The sequence below is a fragment of the Bactrocera tryoni genome, unplaced genomic scaffold (assembly GCF_016617805.1).
Source record: "Bactrocera tryoni isolate S06 unplaced genomic scaffold, CSIRO_BtryS06_freeze2 scaffold_7, whole genome shotgun sequence".
NCBI classification, from domain to species: domain Eukaryota; kingdom Metazoa; phylum Arthropoda; class Insecta; order Diptera; family Tephritidae; genus Bactrocera; species Bactrocera tryoni.
Genome location: NW_024396366.1, coordinates 22,147,072 through 22,153,683, shown reverse-complemented (window position 1 = coordinate 22,153,683; position 6,612 = coordinate 22,147,072).

Genomic DNA, 6,612 nt, shown 5'->3' with positions numbered 1-6,612 from the left:
CTGTTTGAAATTTTGCAGACGTCATTTTCTCTTCAAGAAGCTGCTCATTTGTCGGAACGGCTGATATCGGGCCACTATAACATATAGCTGCCATACAAACTGAACGATCGGAATCAAATGCTTGTATGGAAAAACTTTCACATTTGACAAGATATATTCACGAAATTTGGTATATATTATTTTTTTAAGGCAACAATATAATCTCCGAAGAAATTTGTCAGATCGGTTAACTATAGCATATAGCTTCCATACAAACTGAACGATCGGAAACAAGTTCTTGTATGGAAAACTTTCACATTTGACAAGACAAATTCACGAAATTTGGTATATGTTATTTTTTAAGGCAACAATGTAATCTCCGAAGAAATTGTTCTGATCGGTTAACTATAGCATATAGCTACCATACAAACTGAACGATCGGAATCAAGTTCTTGTATAGACAACTTTCACATTTGACAAGGTATATTCACGAAATTTGGTATATGTTATTTTTTAAGGCAACAATGTAATCTCCGAAGAAATTGTTCAGATCAGTTAGCTATAGCATACAGCTGCCAAACAAACTGAACGATCGGAAGCAAGTTTTTGTATAGACAACTTTCACATTTGACAAGATATATTCACGAAATTTGGTATATGTTATTTTCTAAGGCAACAATGTAATCTCCGAAGAAATTGTGTAGATCAGTTAACTATAGCATACAGCTGCCATACAAACTGAACGATCGGAATCAAGTTCTTGTATGGAAAACTTTCACATTTGACAAGACAAATTCACGAAATTTGGTATATGTTATTTTTTAAGGCAACAATGTAATCTCCGAAGAAATTGTTCAGATCGGTTAACTATAGCATACAGCTGCCATACAAACTGAACGATCGGAATCAAGTTCTTGTATGGAAAGCTTTCACATTTGACAAGGTATATTCATGAAACTTGATATATGTAAGTTTCTAAGGCAACAATGTAATCTCCGAAAAAATTGTTCTGATCGGTTAACTATAGCATATAGCTACCATACAAACTGAACGATCGGAATCAAGTTCTTGTATAGACAACTTTCACATTTGACAAGATATATTCACGAAACTTGATATATGTTATTTTCTAAGGCAACAATGTAATCTCCGAAGAAATTGTTCAGATCGGTTAACTATAGCATACAGCTGCCATACAAACTGAACGATCGGAATCAAGTTCTTGTATGGACAACTTTCACATTTGACAAGATATATTCACGAAACTTGATATATGTTATTTTCTAAGGCAACAATGTAATCTCCGAAGAAATTGTTCAGATCGGTTAACTATAGCATACAGCTGCCATACAAACTGAACGATCGGAATCAAGTTCTTGTATGGACAACTTTCACATTTGACAAGGTATATTCATGAAACTTGATATATGTAAGTTTCTAAGGCAACAATGTAATCTCCGAAAAAATTGTTCTGATCGGTTAACTATAGCATACAGCTGCCATACAAACTGAACGATCGGAATCAAGTTCTTGTATGGACAACTTTCACATTTGACAAGATATATTCATGAAACTTGATATATGTTAGTTTCTAAGGCAACAATGTAATCTCCGAAGAAGTTGTTCAGATCGGTTAACTATAACATATAGCTGCCATACAAACTGAACGATCAGAATCAAGTTCTTGTATGGACAACTTTCACATTTGACAAGATATATTCATGAAACTTGATATATGTTAGTTTCTAAGGCAACAATGTAATCTCCGAAAAAATTGTTCAGATCGGTTAACTATAGCATACAGCTGCCATACAAACTGAACGATCGGAATCAAGTTCTTGTATGGACAACTTTCACATTTGACAAGATATATTCATGAAACTTGATATATGTTAGTTTCTAAGGCAACAATGTAATCTCCGAAGAAGTTGTTCAGATCGGTTAACTATAACATATAGCTGCCATACAAACTGAACGATCAGAATCAAGTTCTTGTATGGACAACTTTCACATTTGACAAGATATATTCATGAAACTTGATATATGTTAGTTTCTAAGGCAACAATGTAATCTCCGAAAAAATTGTTCAGATCGGTTAACTATAGCATATAGCTGCCATACAAACTGAAAGATCGGAATCAAGTTCTTGTATGGAAAACTTTCACATTTGACAAGATATATTCACGAAATTTGGTATATGTTATTTTTTAAGGCAACAATGTAATCTCCGAAGAAATTGTTCTGATCGGTTAACTATAGCATATAGCTACCATACAAACTGAACGATCGGAATCAAGTTCTTGTATAGACAACTTTCACATTTGACAAGGTATATTCACGAAATTTGGTATATGTTATTTTTTAAGGCAACAATGTAATCTCCGAAGAAATTGTTCAGATCAGTTAGCTATAGCATACAGCTGCCAAACAAACTGAACGATCGGAAGCAAGTTCTTGTATAGACAACTTTCACATTTGACAAGATATATTCACGAAATTTGGTATATGTTATTTTCTAAGGCAACAATGTAATCTCCGAAGAAATTGTTTAGATCAGTTAACTATAGCATACAGATGCCATACAAACTGAACGATCGGAATCAAGTTCTTGTATGGAAAACTTTCACATTTGACAAGATATATTCACGAAACTTGATATATGTTATTTTCTAAGGCAACAATGTAATCTCCGAAGAAATTGTTCAGATCGGTTAAATATAGCATACAGCTGCCATACAAACTGAACGATCGGAATCAAGTTATTGTATGGACAACTTTCACATTTGACAAGATATATTCACGAAATTTGGTATATGTTATTGTTTAAGGCAACTATGTAATCTCTAAAAAACTTGTTTAGAACGGATTACTATAGCATATAGCTTCCGTACAAACTGAACACATACTAAGTTTTTTGCAAATATCTCGTAAACTACTAAGTTTTTTGCAAATATCTCGTAAACTACTAAAGCTAGATTAACGAAACTTTCAGAAGTAATTTCTTGAAGGTACTATCTTAAAACGGAGGAAATCGGATTATAACCACACCCACCTGCCATTTGTGTTTAAATCTACTAAAAATGCTCTAATTTAGTAAGGAAAAACACAAGAAACCTTAGATTTCATGGCAAAGATGACACAGAGGGATTACATTCAAATTTAAAATGGGCGTTTCTCCGCCACTTATGGGTCTAAAACCATATCTCAGAAACTACTCGACCAAATTCAGCGAAATTCGGTTCGAACCATTTCCGTAGCATCTATGGTTCGAAATTGGGCGAAATATGTTCACAACTACGCCTACTTCCCATATACCACAATTTTGAAGTCCATCTGATTCGTTCACGTTAAAGTATATGAGTTCAACACCAGTGAAGATAACGGACCAAAACTTTGCACAGATACAGTATTTCTGGTGTAGCACAGCCCGAATAAAAATCACCGAGATCAGACCATTTTATTGAAAATATCGGTAAATATCTCAGATATTCTAAACATATTCATAGGAGATGTGTTCCTTCCAACAGTGTTCGTCTGTGCCAAAAATGGGCAAAATAAAGCCAATATTTCTTCTTGCCCTCACATACCTCTTATTTGATTTTCACAATTCTAGTGGACTTTGTGCCGAATATATTGGTCAAATTTTGAATTACCTTAATAAATTTGCATGGAAATATGTTCATACTTAAGTCAACGTGTTGGCCCCCATATACATACATATGTAATAACACGATTTCTGCCTTTACTTTTACTTTACGCCGAATATATTGCGTACTTCCTAAGATATCTTTAAAATATTATAAGAATATATTATACATTAAATGTTTTTAGGCGCTTGTAAAATCCAACTATATTTGAAAATCAGTAAGAAATACTAACGTAAATTAATAGTAGTCTAGTATCAAAGGCACGCAATTAGAAAACATGCCTTTCAGATGGACCAAATGCGACGCTTAAATGTTAAACTGAGCTAAACTTCAACCTCAGTCAAATTAAATTGTAATTATTATTAATTGTTATACCCTGAACAGGGTATATTAAGTTTGTCACGAAGTTTGTAACACCAGAGGAAATCGTCGGAGACCCAATAAAGTATATATATATAAATGATCCGTATGTCGAACTGAGTCGATTTAGCCATGTCCGTCTGTCTGTCTGTCCATCTGTCTGTATATATACGAACTAGTCTCTCAGTTTTAAGATATCTGTTTGAAATTTTGCAGACGTCATTTTCTCTTCAAGAAGCTGCTCATTTGTCGGAACGGCTGATATCGGGCCACTATAACATATAGCTGCCATACAAACTGAACGATCGGAATCAAATGCTTGTATGGAAAACTTTCACATTTGACAAGATATATTCACGAAATTTGGTATATGTTATTTTTTAAGGCAACAATATAATCTCCGAAGAAATTTGTCAGATCGGTTAACTATAGCATATAGCTTCCATACAAACTGAACGATCGGAAACAAGTTCTTGTATGGAAAACTTTCACATTTGACAAGACAAATTCACGAAATTTGGTATATGTTATTTTTTAAGGCAACAATGTAATCTCCGAAGAAATTGTTCTGATCGGTTAACTATAGCATATAGCTACCATACAAACTCAACGATCGGAATCAAGTTCTTGTATAGACAACTTTCACATTTGACAAGGTATATTCACGAAATTTGGTATATGTTATTTTTTAAGGCAACAATGTAATCTCCGAAGAAATTGTTCAGATCAGTTAGCTATAGCATACAGCTGCCAAACAAACTGAACGATCGGAAGCAAGTTTTTGTATAGACAACTTTCACATTTGACAAGATATATTCACGAAATTTGGTATATGTTATTTTCTAAGGCAACAATGTAATCTCCGAAGAAATTGTGTAGATCAGTTAACTATAGCATACAGCTGCCATACAAACTGAACGATCGGAATCAAGTTCTTGTATGGAAAACTTTCACATTTGACAAGATATATTCACGAAACTTGATATATGTTATTTTCTAAGGCAACAATGTAATCTCCGAAGAAATTGTTCAGATCGGTTAACTATAGTATACAGCTGCCATACAAACTGAACGATCGGAATCAAGTTCTTGTATGGACAACTTTCACATTTGACAAGATATATTCATGAAACTTGATATATGTTAGTTTCTAAGGCAACAATGTAATCTCCGAAAAAATTGTTCAGATCGGTTAACTATAGCATATAGCTGCCATACAAACTGAAAGATCGGAATCAAGTTCTTGTATGGACAACTTTCACATTTGACAAGATATATTCACGAAATTTGGTATATGTTATTGTTTAAGGCAACAATGTAATCTCCGAAGAAGTTGTTCAGATCGGTTAACTATAACATATAGCTGCCATACAAACTGAAGGATCAGAATCAAGTTCTTGTATGGACAACTTTCACATTTGACAAGATATATTCATGAAACTTGATATATGTTAGTTTCTAAGGCAACAATGTAATCTCCGAAAAAATTGTTCAGATCGGTTAACTATAGCATATAGCTGCCATACAAACTGAAAGATCGGAATCAAGTTCTTGTATGGAAAACTTTCACATTTGACAAGATATATTCACGAAACTTGATATATGTTATTTTCTAAGGCAACAATGTAATCTCCGAAGAAATTGTTCAGATCGGTTAACTATAGCATACAGCTGCCATACAAACTGAACGATCGGAATCAAGTTCTTGTATGGACAACTTTCACATTTGACAAGATATATTCATGAAACTTGATATATGTTAGTTTCTAAGGCAACAATGTAATCTCCGAAAAAATTGTTCAGATCGGTTAACTATAGCATATAGCTGCCATACAAAAGGAACGACCGAAATCAAGTTCTTGTATGGACAACTTTCACATTTGACAAGATATATTCATGAAACTTGATATATGTTAGTTTCTAAGGCAACAATGTAATCTCCGAAAAAATTGTTCAGATCGGTTAACTATAGCATATAGCTGCCATACAAACTAAAAGATCGGAATCAAGTTCTTGTATGGAAAACTTTCACATTTGACAAGATATATTCACGAAACTTGATATATGTTAGTTTCTAAGGCAACAATGTAATCTCCGAAGAAGTTGTTCAGATCGGTTAACTATAGCATACAGCTGCCATACAAACTGAACGATCGGAATCAAGTTCTTGTATGGACAACTTTCAGCATTTGACAAGAAACTATATTCTGTTTCTAAGGCAACAATGTGTAATCTTTGATATATGTTAGTTTCTAAGATCGGAATCAAGTTCTTGCAACAATGTAATCTCCGAAGAAGTTGTTCAGATCGGTTAACTATAACATATAGCTGCCATACAAACTGAACGATCAGGAATCAAAGATTCTTGTATGGACAACTTTCACATTTGACAAAGATATATTCATGAAACTTGATATATGTTGGATACAAGGCAACAATGTAATCTCGAAAAATTGTTCCAGATCGGTTAACTTATAGCATATAGCTGCCATACAAACTGATGATCGGAATATGTTCTTTGTATGGAAAACTTTCTAAGGCTGACAAGATATATCTCACGAAACTTGATATATGTTATTGTTTCTAGAAGGCAACAATGTAATCTCGAAGAAGTTGTTCAGATCTT